We start from the raw sequence: 15,442 nt of genomic DNA on the forward strand, positions 1-15,442 counted from the left end.
CCTGAAAGGGTACCATCACCAGAGATCCCATGACACATCACGAGCGATAGGGAGGTCAAAAGGGTACCATCACCAACACGAGTCTCCAGGCACATCACCAAAGGGCCCATAAGAGCCCCAGGCACAACCAGAGAGCTCATATACTACTAATATCATCATTAACGTAAAAATCACATATGTAATCTGCCTGCTGGATGATTTTGATGTATCTGTGGTCTGTATATCAGTTTGAAACAAGTTAAGTACAAAATATAGATAGGAGTAAGGTTTTTCAAACTTATTAACCTTACTTTGGCATGATAACTAGAGACAAAAATAAAAACTGGGCATTCGATGTAATATGTGAAACATGCAGATGAAATATGGATGGATGGCTAAGGGGAGATCGGCATTGAATGCCATTTGCTATTAAAGAATCTGAAGGGAAATTCGAAACCTTATAGTTGACTGTTATTTCTGTCTGGGTGACATTTCAAGGTTCAGAATAACTAAATGATCACTTGACATTACGTATCCTTGTAAGCCATCTCCTCTTAAGCACCTGTTCCGTATTGCAGCAAGTTTTCACTGCCCAAACTATCAGCATAAAAGCTCCAGAAGACTCGACAGGGCTTAAAGATACAGAAAATGACTCCGACGACGACTTCAACATCTCCCATTTAGATTAGGGTTACCATATTTTGTAAATCTGAAGAGAGGACACTTTTTCAAAATTTTCAGACTTGCAAAACCGGAGGAAAGTCATCAGGAAATGGTAAATTTTTCTCACTTCGTGGTCGGTTGACTAGAAAAAAGGTCAACTTTCTGACTCAGGTCCCAAAATACACTTTTTGTCACATTATCAGTTGGTTGACTAAAAAAAGGTCAACTTTCCGGCCCAGCTCCCGAAAAACCCGTCGGAGCGTTACTTCGGTGCTGATTTACTGTATCTAAGTCGATTTTGCCATATATTTAACCAATAGTCTCAAAAAATAGGACATTTGGGTGTCCTCCGACGACACTTTCAAAAAAGTCAAAAAAGAGGACAAATCATCCTAACCCTTTCTAATCGGCCGGCCTACTGACCAAAATTTTACTCACAAAAAATACGATAAAATGTCATCCATATGGTTTAAATCGACGCCCAATATATTGCCGTAAACCTGAAGTAGCCGCCTAGCCGGTCTGAGATACTCTTACGGCTCAGACGCGAGAAGGAATAGCGGTGTGCGAGAAAATGTTCTCGATTTCTTGAAAATAAAATACAATTTTGTTCTTCTATATCTCCTGACGTCATACTTAGGCCCTCTCTCGGTATATGATCACCTGATTGCGTTTCGCATGAATCTCTACGTTCCAACGAGACATTACACGCTACTATAGCGCTTCATAGCCATGGCTTTGGAGCAGCCGTAAATTTAAACTGCTCCAGCTCCGGCTCCGGAGCTTTCTTCTATCACACATTAGCTCCGGCTCCAGCTCCGGAGCCGCATTATTACCACTGCTCCGGCTCCAGCTCCGGCTCCGGCTCTGAAATTATCGAATGGGCCTGTCTATATCAGGGGTGGCCAACCCGCGGGCCAAATGTGGCCCGCAAGAGGGTAATTTCCTATTATATTATCGAAAATGATTTGCTCAGATTGTGAACTTGCAATGCCAACAAAAAATTACAAGTCTGGCTGCGACACTTGGGATGTTGATGACTAAAATATCAGTTCCGACGCATTGGCAGATACAGGGTCCAGTCACATTTTCAGTAAATTGTCGTACATTACAATAAACTGAAATAGTAGTGAAATTTTTCTTCGCGCTTCGCGGGTTTATTTGTCACACGCTTTCTTGCTTGGTAGCCTACCCCCTACTGAAAATTAAGAAAAAAACGCCTAATTTACCCGATTGAGTCTAACTGTATTCGCAATACGGGAGAAAGTCTTTTCGCGTTTGCGCTCGCATAAAGATTGTCGACGGTGAAATGTAGGCACAAAATGATTGTCGCATATTATCGGAGACCTTCGATATCGATGTGGCTAGACGCCGAATAGTCGTGTACTTGCAAACTGAGCCTAGCGAGCGGTATACAGTAGACCCGCAATATACTCAAGTAATAATATTATTGACCTAGTTTATTTATAAACTTTGAAAATTTTACCCGCTTGGCGCGGCTAGTGGACCGCGCACTCGTTCGTCAAATGCATGTGCTCCTTTAGCCGAAAAGGTTGGCCATTCCTGGTCTATATAGATTACTAATCTACCCATAGGTTAGTTATCTATAGTAATCTAGTCTAGAGTCTGTCAGCCGTCAGTAACATCCGATGTAGCAACGAAGACATAGGTGTCGCCGTGTCGTCTTGTGACGTCATAATGAATACAATTGTCGATAACATCATAGCTGCACTAGAACGCACTTTACTCTATGCCAATGGTTCTCAACCTTTTTTGACACGCGCCCCCCTTGGAGATGGTCCAAAAAATCGCGCCCCCCCTGACCCCCCTTACATGTATCGTCATGTCAAAAAGAGCACATCATCTAATACAGAGGTGGGCAACGTTTTTGATAATTATGGCCGCATTTCGATTATTTATGTAGCCTAAGGTCGCATTCCAGGGCATAGCCGCAATGAACGATCTGGACGCAAAATTCCTATGGTAAACTGTCCATATCCATTCCCGGTGAACTCCAGACTATTCTACTTTTCACAATGGTCTATTGTACGCACCGAAATCGCGAGTGGCAATGTTATGAACAGTTGCCGGGAGGTGCATATTGTCGCGCGGAGAGCGAAAATTTTTCAGGGCCGCGAACGAATTGTTATTTCTTGCCAATTCCCATTCCGGCTCAGATTAAGAAGGGCACTACTGCATTAAAATCGAAAAATGAAGTCTTGTTGAATTGCGCGGAGGACGAAGAAAATTTCAAGATTAATTAAAATCTCTCGAAAATGCGGGAGTGAATTCGTAATTGCAATTTGCATGTCTACGACCGCCAACACATACTAATTGAATTAGGCGTCGACGGCCGCTCAAACTCCCTTCTACGGCCGCAGGCTGCCCACCCCTGATCTAATACTATACATAAGGTATATTTCACGCCAATTTTGAATCTGCATTCCGGTTGTTGAGTCTTTTACATTGCTGACAAATTTCTCCAAACTTTGTCTGAAAATAACAAAAGAACATTGAACAAGACATCCATTAATGTTGCATCTAAGTCTGTCTTAGGCAGTTCAGTTCGCAAGCTACTAACAAGAGCTGCCCAGCGCTACAAGCTTCAGGCTACTGTCAAAGCTATGAAGCAATGAATGACTTACACGTGGGAATTGCTCTCTATATCTCCAAAGAATTTCGAAAATTTGCTCAAATGAAGTTGAAATCAGACTATACTCCGTTGAGCGCGGTTGCTAGAGTTTGTATTTTGCAAGCTTTCTTGAATATGGAATAAATTTCATCTTCATTAATCGTCTTCTCATAATGGATGTGAAACACATGTTCAGACACGTACAATTTATACTGACTTTGTCAATTTCTCGCGCCCCCCTATACTGACTTCGTCAATTTCTCGCGCCCCCCCCTGAGAGCCTCCCGCGCCCCCCAAGGGGGGCGCGCCCCCCAGGTTGTGAACCCCTGCTCTATGCCAAGGGTCGCCAACTCAAAACGGGTCGCGGGGCACTTCTCAAATTTCGTAGACGCGACGGGCCGCATGAATTCGATATCGATGAAAAACAGGCAACAATGTTCTAAAACTCTACGTCAGTACGACGGTGAGCTACCTAACATATGCGATGGGTATATTGACCACAAACGAAATAATATTTTATTTAAGGATTACAAATACAACAAAAGATCATTATCATCAATTTTATTTTATTTTGAACTGTGAGCTGGGCACGATACCTGGAAACGATTTTCAGCGACTAAGAAATCGATATTGGGACTAGCGAGATACGTGACTAGCCGAAAGACCATCTTCACGTAAAGCTTGATCTTGTGGCGAAACCCGAAGCCAGCGGTTCTCAAACTTTTTTAGACACGCCCCCATTTATGATACTCAAAAATCGTCATATCACAAAATGCGACCAGAATGCTAACAATCCCAACGTCTAGTTTGATGGCATGGAAGGGTATGACTGTTGAGTGTTGATAGGAGAATTCTCTAAGATGAATTCCGGACTACACACAGAGCAATAACATTCCATCGAGGGAGAATCAGCTGGTATGAATGGGCATAATGTCTTGACTTGCAATGGCCCAAACACTGCCAAGACCGAGACGCTTAGAAAACGGCTTAGGGCAGTGGTTCCTAAAATTTGGAGCTCGCGCCCCTCGTGGGGGCGCGAAATTTTTTTCAGTTGAGCGCATCTCCGCCTCCCCTTCTGATGCTTTCGCGCCACTGCCACTGTCACTGCCCTTAGCCGTTTTCTAAGCGTCTCGGTCTTGGCAGTGTTTGCGCCATTGCATGTCAAGACTGCCCATTCATATCAGCTGATTCTCCCTCGATGGAGTGTTGTTGCCATCACCACAGCCGTTTTTGCTAGTGACGAATAGTGATATTGGGCACAAGAGAATAGCTTATTTTGAAACAACAACAGCAACATGTTGAAACTGTAGTCAATTTCAGCATTTCAAATTAGTTCTCTTAGCTTTCTTCCGAAATCTCAAATCAGGTCGCGGGCCGCAGAATATGACTTGGCGGGCCGCGTGTTGGTGACCCCTGCTCTATGCCATTGCTGTGCAGAGCATTAAAATTCAGGCCTGCTGTTCCATTATGGTAAATCAGCAGATGTTGCTGTTGCATATATCTTAGTATCTTATGAAATACGTCGGAGCCGGAGCTACTCCTCAAATAACGGGCTCCAGCTCCGGCTCCGGCTCCGGCTGAATTTTAAGCAGAGCTCCGGCTCCGGCTCCAGCTCCGGTGAAAATGCACGGCTCCGGGGCTCCGGCTCCGGGCTCCGGCTTCGGCTCCAAAGCCCTGTTCATAGCCCAGCGCTACGATCTTGGAAAGGTAGACATGATGAGCACGAATCACGCGGCCGCCGCCGATGAGTAATCGAGGGCAACTCTAAACGGCGGAACGAGCGGACTGCGGAACTAGCGGAACTTGCGATACTAAACGGCGGACCAAGCGGAACGGCGGACCGAGCGGACCATGACAAAATAGCTCAATACTAAACGGCGGACCGCGGAACAGCGGAACATGTAATACTAAACAGCGGACCGAGCGGAACTGCGGACCGGGAGGACCATAACAAAATGGCTCAATACTAAACGGTGGACCGCGGAACAGCGGAACATATAATACTAAACGGCGGATGGAGCGGAACCGCGGACCGGCGGACTATCACAAAATTTGCAGTGTAAACGGCAGACCGCGGATCAGGCCCATCTCGTAATTTTCTCAAGTTATCTTTTCCTGGACTTTGTTGGAGCATATATTTTGCTGAAAATTTGGTCAAGTAATTTCATTTTATCAAGTTATGTAATTCTTCAACGTCTAGTAATGAGTTACGAGACAATTTTACTTTATTCCATGTCGTTTTGTACTTTATATGTTTTGTATTTCCAAAATGTAGTAAACTTTTAATGGTCATGACATTGTAATCTGTTGACACCGGACCACAGTGTCAGCAATTTCATCATTTCAAAAGACTACAACACTGCGATACAATAAAAAGATAGAAAGTTGTCGAATGGACGGGGGAGATAGCGTAGTGGTAACGATAAGCGCCCACCAATCTGGCGGACCTAATTCGATCTTCCCGTCGGAGGTTTATCTGGGCTCCTCTCCCCCGCCGTTACCGTTCTTAAGGTGAAAAAAGTCCAGCAAAGACCCAACGAAAGAAAGCAGTTACAAGGAATGGAAAGAACCAGTATAAAAGCGCCGCGGCCTCAACAAGATCAAGATCGAAAAGTACTGTGACATCGGGCACTCCAGGCAGAGGTGGATGTTAGATTAAAAGGATCTTAACTGCATGCGTGTCGTTCGACATCCTCCTATCTGTTCATCCCATCGCATTGTGTCTTATTGCGTTGTGTGTGACTTCAGATGAAAAAATATATGATCCTCTTATCATCCTGTACTGAGGGAGCAGTAATCAGTTTGCACCAGAACACACAGATCAAAGGTACTTCATCTGATGTCCCCGTGGGAAAATTAAGTCATTTTCAACTAAGACTGTGAGAACCATAAAAGAAGTTGGCCAGCGTAGTAGCTAGGTGACATCCATAATCTGACATACCTTCAAGCACTGATTTAATGCGCCGTTCGCAGTTTCACTTTACGTTCAGTTCGTATACTTACACCTGCATGGCTTAATCTTTGAGACAAGCATATAGGCTATTCATCTTAGTCCGGTATTAAATTTGTTCAGTCAGTCCACGATTTGCGTTTGTGTAATCTGTCGTCTGACCCGTCGTTTTCGTTGAGAAATCCTTCTGGGATTTGTATACGAAGTAGTTATTAAAGTTTTCCCTTGCCAAATTATCGTGTTCGAGCAAAAAACTACTATTACTACAAGTCAGAAAGTAAACAGTTCGTATTTCAACTTTAAATTAATCGGTTAATTCGGATATAGTCCAGAAACGTAACCACTAGAAGAGTGAACAGATGAAAACCTACTGGCATGTTTCAAAATAAAAAGTACTTTCCTTATTTAGCTAGATCAGGGGTGGGCAAACTTTTGAGCTCGCGGGCTGCATTCAAGATCTGAATCCATTCGCGGCCGCACTATGTAATTAAGGATTATAAACCAAAATGCAATATTGGTATTCGACTATAGTGAGCACATGGATATTGATAATATCGTATAGATTTCATAGGCTGGTCGACTTCAATGACCAATTTGTCGAAACTATAGAGATTGTCCCGATACTTAGAACAGGATTGAAATTTAAATCTGTGAGCAGCGATCTGTTCATAGATTTACTAATTCTACTTTTGGTTCAGTTTCAGGACACACAATGCTGACAGCATCGTAACCATGTAAGATTCAATCACGCTTCTACTATCTGTCGATGAAGTATAAATACCGTAATTCTACACATAGAACGAATCTACCGAAGACACGCGCGAAACTATTTTTAAAAGCACATCACTAAAATAGTTAAAACTGGAGTGGCCAATCTCCAATCACACTCATGATTCGAATTATGTCAATGTCGTATAGGATTTCTGTGATTTTTTAGCAACCTTTCAAACTGCGTGGGTCTTGAGATGATCGCGCCAGAATTTAAACATAAAAAATATTATAGGAAGTATTTACCTTAGAACAATGGTTCTAAAAGTTTTTAAGACACGCCCCCCCTGTGATAGTGAAAGATTTCTCGCCCCCTCATCGTCATATCGCAAAACGCAACCAGGATGCTAGCAACCCTAACGGATAGTTTAATGGGATGGAAGGTTGCGACTGTGGATTAGAGATTTTTAGATATGAAATTCAGACTAAATACAGAGCAAAAATTAGGAATTGTGTGTAAATCGCGCGGAGCGCGAAACAATTTCTTAGATGAGTTCAGCTTCGCGCCACTCTTCAGATGTCTTCACGCCCTCAAGGGGGGCGCGCCCCCAGTTTGAGAACCACTGCCTGAGAATTATCATGGTGAAATATACTAAGAAAAAGTTTAATTAGTCCCTGCATTAATTCGATGTTTAGTATGCATTTTATCGATATTTTTAAATAAATTTCTTTAGACTCTCGCGGGCCGCACAGAACGGTGTTGCGGGCCGCATGCGGCCCGCGGGTCGTAGTTTGCCCACCCCTGAGCTAGATAGACTAAGAGCACCATCACCGACGTGATGGGAACATCCATCGAAAAGAGAGCATCAGAGTTAGCTGGTTACATTTCATTATAATTACTACTCAAGTAGAAACATGCATAGAAGTTTCCCCTGGATCAGATAGTCGATTTATACCATGTCTGTGGTGTGTTAGTAAAGCAGGCTACTGCATTGCAACCAGGACATCATGTTTGGGGTGTATTCGTACTGCTTTACAACTTACAACCCGGGTATCATGTCTGAGAAATGTTTGAGGTGTGTTCGTACTGCATTGCAGCCTGGATATCAAGTCTGGGGTATGTTTGGGGTGTGTTGGTACTACGTTGCCACAGTTGAAGAAACCCCATAGTTACCCTAGACAAGATTTCCTTATGTTCGGTATGCTCCTTATTGTCAAAATGAAAGGCACCCTATCAGAAATTAGGAGTATTGCGACATTTGCGAGCTGCGCCTGATCCGCGGTCCGCTGTTTACATTGTGGTCTTTGTAGTAGTCCGCTCGGTCCGCAGTTCCGCTCAGTCCGCTGTTTAGTATTGCAAGTTCCGCTAGTTCCGCGGTCCGCTTGTTCCGCCGTTTAGTATTGAGCTATTTCGTTGTGTTCCGCTCGGTCCGCAGTTCCGCTCGGTCCGCCGTTTAGTATTGCAAGTTCCGCTAGTTCCGCGGTCCGCTCGTTCCGCCGTTTAGTATTGAGCTATTTTCTTATGGTCCGCTCGGTCCGCAGTTCCGCTCGGTCCGCCGTTTAGTATTACATGTTCCGCTGTTCCGCGGTCCGCCGTTTAGAGTTGCCCGTAATCGATTACGTAATCGCGTAATCTCACGGAAGGCAATTCACTTCCAATTCTACATAACATAGTAACTATTTTATATATCTGCATGCTATTGAAGTGGTATCAACCCCAGTGACTTGTTATATGTAACTTGCAACTGCATAACGGATTCGTAAGTATACACATATTGGCTTATTTGACACTGCCAAGTGCCCATATACGCTCGAGAAGTCATTTCATGTGATACATTATTGCTTTATTTCACATCAATTTGAACTGTATTCTACACGGCTAATGTTCCATGTATGATCAACAGTAGTCATAGAAGCCAACAGTAACTTCGTGTGCCATCTAAACCGATATATAGCTGCCTCTATATCAGGGGTCACCAACGTGGTGCCCGCGGGCCCCAGGTAGCCCGCGACGACCAAATGAGTAGCCCGCGTGCCTATTCTAAAAATAGATCGAATAGCAGCATTTACCAATATTCGTCAGACTATTACCAGTCATTGATTTAGCTATTCTTGTTTAAATCACACTAAAATGTAACTTACAAATGACGATACATATATATAAACACTTATAATCAGGCCGTGTTATTTTTGGCATTTCAAGAGCCAGATGCCAAAACTGCCAAAAATAAAAATTTGAAAATGCCAAAAATAAGCAATTTTTGGCATATGCCAAAAATAACACGGCCTGCCAAAGTGTATTTCGTTCATGGTGTTGTGTTAACAGGACCGCGTTACAAGCGAGAAGAGCGTTTGTGAAAGGCAGGTTTCTTAATCTGGGTCCAGCCCACCCATTAGGGGTGAAAGCATGGTGTCCTAAATGTTGTGAGCACAGCGAGATTGAACGGCTGACTGCATTTGGTTTACGTCATACTTTCCATTTGTTCAAAGGCAATTTTACGACCATTTTTGACCGGCTTGTCGAGCGCTAAATTTGGTAAAACGGGTATCAATGAGAAGTTGCCGCAGTACTGATTATTAAAATATGAATTATATTTTGCTCATGGAACTGAAACCCCCAAAATCAACCACGATTTTTGCATTGTGATCGAGTTGAACCTTGTGACGCAACAAACTGTCTGGCTATTTCTGAGCTGCATAGTCTCGTTTTGCCAGACAGTCTTGTTGCGTCAATGTTCTTAAACAAGCTAACCTTCTCAGGACTCTTCCATGCGAGTTGGTAATATTAAACCCACCTGAAGTGACAAAAGTCCTCCGAAAATATATCGGTAGACTGAAGGAGAAACGATAGTCGGGCTACTAAATAGAATGTGTTGAGAGACAACACACGAAACTCCTGGAAAAGGATCGGGAAGAAAATTCTTTCCGCGATGAGATCGATGGCACTGGCGAAGTGATCTCTTTTCATGATGCATGGAAGCCGGTTCGGCCCTCCAAAGATTTTGAAGCTCTGAAAAGCTTTTGTGGATGACTGGCAACATTCTTTCCCTCAACGGCTACTGTTGAAGCCGATATTTCCCAGATTCGCTGGGCGAGAAATAAATTTAGGAGAAACTTAGCTGACCTGAGTTTGGAAGCACTGTTATACAGTGCAAACGATTTCAACAGCTGTAACAATCAACTGTTGAGCGTGTTTGTTAGGCTTTTTTTTGCTTATTGGCACCGATTCCGATGGATACTGCACATTTTGTGGTTTCGTTTGATATTATTAACCTATGAAATCGTTAGTTTTTTTCTTATTATTATTGTTTGTTGGCACTGATTATACGTGGATGCTGCACATTTTGTGGTGTCTTTTGACAAACTAGCCCAAATAAAGCGTTTTTGTGACTAATTCGAGGCTGAAACTATCTATTTAGAGGACGATGCCAAAACTGCCAAAAATAAAAATCGAAAAATGCCAAAAATAAGTTATTTTTGGCAGTTTTGGCATATGCCAAAAATAACACGGCCTGCTTATAATGATGATATCAAATATCCTCAATTAGAATAAAAGTAATATACAAACATGTAACAGAATCACAAGATATCGTAGACGTACAATAAGGCGCGCTGCCTATATAGAGACATGACGGAATGCCATCCACAGTCTTCTTGAAATGGTGGGGGGTTCCGTTATGGTAGCTCGACGTCTCGGACAATGCCAAACTAGTAAACAACATTATTATTCGGTAGCAGATTTTGAATATCTGTATGCCCATTACGCATTTCATCTCATGACACAGCTTGTTTCTCTTACACTTAACGCAGTTTACTACCATCTTTTCAATTTTTTGTAATCGTTGCCGCTGTCCGGTATAATGGAAATCTGTCATGTCTGAATGCTGAACAGCTGGAGATTGAAATTGTAACACTGTAAAATGACGTCCACCTCAAAGCCCACCAGGCTGCAGCAACAACTATGAAGGGTGCAAGCATGTTTGGATCAACTTATCGTTGTGAATCAGCTTTTTCGGACATGAATTTCATCAAAAAAACAAATACAGAACACGCCTCACTAATGCACGCATCTAGAACACTCTCTCAGAGTTGCAGTGTCAAATTACATACCCGAGTACAGCGCACTATATAGTTGATAGCATGCAATGCCAGGCTTCCCACTGACTGATATAGAAACAGACACCTGTCTAACGTGTGACAAGATCTATTTTAAAATTTGAGTTGGCTGTTGTGCAATGGTGCGAGGTAATTCATGATTTCTTGAAAAATCTTAGTGGCTAGCTAGAGTTGAAATGAGATGCTTTGATTTAAAAGACTCTCTTAGAAGTCTTACCGCAATGTCATTCCTACCCAGTCCTATGAATATCAAAGCAAAAATTCAGTCTGGTACGGGTAAACGACGGGAGTAAATGGTAGCCCGTCGCTTCAATCAATACCCAAGAAGTAGCTCTTGGTTGCAAAAAGGTTGGTGACCCCTGCTCTATATGATATTGTTATTACAGGCTCTGGAACCAAAATAGCCTAACTCTCACGCTTATTTGTGTAGTGTTAGGGCTGGTGTCGGCTTTGTTATACAATAATGAACCCCATGATAGGGATATTGATGAATATGCCAGGATAATGGCCAACCATATGTACAATTTGCAATTGCCTGAAGATATTGCACATCTGTTCGAAGCCGCAACGAGTCGGATGAACTTACGCAGCCATGATTTTCACGTAATAAGGTATTGCTTTCTTTCACGTCGATTTGAAACATTACTACTTCGATAAAAGGACTTCCATTGAATAGTATGACCAACAACAAGTCATAGAAGATAACTGTAATTTGTTATATGACGTCTAGAACGGAAGATACAATGGTTTATATTCCAGGCGTTCATTCACGCGAACATCATTACAAATTCAATTTTGCGGGAAACGTTTTTGCGTGTTCAATCTGCATTTCAAGAAGGATATACAATGATGTCCTTGTTATTGACACAATCAGTCCTTCACAGAGACTGATACAACTCGACGGCGAGTTGGACTGGAGCAATCGTTGCGAGTAATGACTGACTGAGTATAATTAACTGGCTAATAAGTCCGGACACAATAAGTTTCCCTATGTGTGTATTGCAGAATGTCGATCAAACAACCCAGACTATTTATCATACCGTTGAAAAATAAGCTGGCATATACTCTAAATGAGAAATTACATTAATTAGAGTCAGATTCAGAGCGGCGTGGAAGCCCTGTTTACGGCACGACCGCTTTCGGAAAGAATGATTTGTGATCCAGTTTCTTCTCGCGTGGGGCGACGTGACTCGAGTGTAACCAACCATTGATACGGACAAAAACCACCTTGACAATTGATATAATAGGTTGTACATGGTCATATGTATGCGTATTCATAATAACTATCCATATAAATCGATTGTTACAGTTTAGAGAGTAATGCAGGTCGAGCTATCTTAGAATAAATAACGACTCCTCCGTGTTAAACAATCGCGGTCCAGTATACTGGTCCGCCGGTCGTATGGTAACTCTAATATAGATATAAATCCGAAACCACTCATTCCGAACCAACCAAAACTTGATGATTTAGTTGGGACTCACTAAATCAAATGCGGAAATTCTGACTCCAAGGTTGAAACTATAGGTTGAAACTATGTCCTTCTTCGAGAAAGGGTCATGAACGATTTTCACGGCATTTTTCTCGGGTGGGTTCTCCTTGCTTATGCGGGAATGTTGGCAATCTTTTGCAAAGCACTACACAATAAAGTGACTGCGAGAATAGCAGGAGCATTCAAGGCATTTCGAGATGTTGTTGAAAATTTTCTTGGAAATAATGGTCGAGATATATAATAAAATAAAGTGGGGCATATCCTTAAACGACCTACCTGGACTTTCATCTTGATTTTATTAGTTCAAACATGAATAATGTAAGCGAGGAACATATAGTGACGTGTTTTAGGAAGATATGTATGATTTGGAAAGAGGATACTAAGAGTGGTGGAATTGCATCATGATGGTGTCCGGTCAATACCGAGAATGCTATTACCGAGAAGTACAATACCGAGAATGGACATTACCGAGAATGGACACCACCGAGAATGGACACCACCGAGAATGGACATTACGGAGAATGCAATATATGCAATGCAGGCATGTTATGCATATGAACAGGTCGTGTGTGTGCATCATGGCGTTGCCACATTCGGTATCGATTCTCAGGTCTACATTTCTCGACAACGTCCGTTACATTAAGCTAGATTCTTGGCACTGGCCATTCTCGATAATGTCCATTCTTCATAATGTCCATTCTCGGTAATGTCCATTCTCGGTAATGTACGTTCTCGGTAATATCCATTCTCGTTAATAGCATTCTCGGCAATGTCCATCTCGGTAATAGCATTCTCGGTAATAGTATGGAACCGAATATGATGGGGGATTATTTGCGGTCCATAATACCAGCACATTTCTCAATCTATATCAGCGGTTCTCAACCGGGGGTCCGCGGACCCCTAGGGGTCCGCGAAGCAATTTCAGGGGGTCCGCGAGACCACTAAATTTTTAAAATGGATGATAACGTAATTTTTATTTTATTTTTTAATTTGAGAAAGAATGAGGCAATTTCACACCACAACTGCTTAAACCTCATGACTCATATCATCATAATAATCGTCTGACATGAACTATCGCAGTGTGGACATTCATTTTCATTACCAATTTTCCAATAACCTGCTGTTACAAACATATTGCTGTTTAGAGACGTTTTGTTGGGGTTTGTTGAAAAAATAAAAATATGGAGATAGTAACGTCAATCAGGGTGACTTCGTAATGTCTTCTCGATTTGAAGTAGTCAGTCTCATCAAATTAGTGAACAGTCGTTTGAAATAAAAATTTCCGAAGTATTTCCCTAGTTTGTCCCAATGCAGGGATTGAAACATCGCCCCGAAATTCATCTTATCCTGTGATATACATAACCACTGTTTGAACAGCTTCTTGGAGGTACAGAACTTCAATACACAATTAAATCGTATATTCATATTGAAATGAACCCGAATATTTTCGGCTGACTCTCGTCATAAATCGGACGATGATATACCTGCTCTTAAAGCTCGGCTATCATAGTTGGCGCATTCTTGTTGCGGATGCCCTATCGACAAAGCTGATTTTTTGATGAACAAGGAGTGTTTCGTTGCTATGAAAGCATTACGCTCCAACCCTGAAATTTATATCACCAGTTATATTGGTATGCAGCCTTGTCTCGCTAATGTTCAATTGTTCATGGTCGAAAATGTTTGCTCGTAAATATATATGTAAACCCGCACAGAACAAGTCGTTTCATGACAGTCTTTGTCAGGACGGAAAACTTGGCTCCATTCTTTGGCGCATAAAATTTGTCTATAATATTAAATTAGGATTTCCCTTTGACGGTAGAAACTCTCTGCTTGCCGATCAAAATGCGGATTCGGCCCGCGGTCCGTATGTTGCCCGTCTCTGCGCTAGATGCTGGACGTGATATGTTCATAAAATATATGTTTCTTCATTTTGGTGCCATAAATGTTGCGATCACACCAAAAGTATCGTCGGAAGCGTTATGCGTTAATACTGCATTAGCCTCCATCTGTCTTTACGGAAATGGTTTTGGGAACTCCTCGTTCATATCAAAACGAAGACGCGGATTTTCAAGACTCGACCACGTACTTCAAGAAATACAGCAGCAAAATTTCTACATAAATAGTATGATGTCATTTTCAAGCAATCATGATTTTCCTGTTTATCACTAGCCAACAGTTCATATTTGCATAATAGAGCTAAAATTGAACTAAGACTTGAGGGGGTCCGCGAGGGTCCGTGACGGTCAAAAGGGGTCCGCGAAGCCAAAAAGGTTGAGAACCACTGATCTATATAGACCCAAATCATGCAAACAAAACCACTTCGGAAATTTTTTGAAGTGTTGCCAACATTTTATAATCAATGGTAGCCACTATTTGTGCATATTCCTTCGTTTTTTTTCAGTGTGTTTGTGCGTCCAATAAGGAATTAGTGTGTTTGCATTGTTACTTGATGCATGAGTAAGCTATATTTGTTCATATTAACCTCTTCATTGGCGTTTTCTTACCTCCAATAAAGAATTATTGTGATTAATAAGAAGCAATTATGAGTAAAATCAAAAATTAGAGAAATCGACGTTTCTTCCAAATTTGGGACACTCCTGGAAAAATTTGGGTATAATGGTAATTAGTTTGGAATACTAAAACACAATACATAAAATTTTCAGCCAACTAAAACTTTTACAAAATTTTGTTACATGGTGTAATTAGTAATATAATGATTCTCTAGTGACGTTCCATGAGAGGTAAGTGAGGCAAAAGCTCACCGGTCGCCAGGATGACTAAAAGAAAATTGTGAAGAGCTTCATTAATTATAACACCAACAATAATGCGATGCAAGAGTGAGACGAGTTCGTCACGATAATATTTGTCGTGTCGTAGGCTTTTGGTAATCGCGTTGTGGTACAT

General features: G+C 42.0%; 1 long non-coding RNA gene across 1 annotated transcript; it reads left to right on the forward strand.

The window, feature by feature from the left end:
• The first annotated feature begins 7,837 nt into the window (after positions 1-7,837).
• LOC145440257 (uncharacterized) lies at positions 7,838-8,470 on the forward strand. Its single transcript, XR_013915488.1, has 2 exons — positions 7,838-8,245; positions 8,369-8,470. It is a non-coding gene; the product is annotated as an uncharacterized LOC145440257 (long non-coding RNA).
• Positions 8,471-15,442: the final 6,972 nt, after the last annotated feature.

The sequence above is a fragment of the Botryllus schlosseri genome, chromosome 6 (assembly GCF_051294905.1).
Source record: "Botryllus schlosseri isolate E-star chromosome 6, Bs_hap1, whole genome shotgun sequence".
Lineage (NCBI taxonomy): Eukaryota > Metazoa > Chordata > Ascidiacea > Stolidobranchia > Styelidae > Botryllus > Botryllus schlosseri.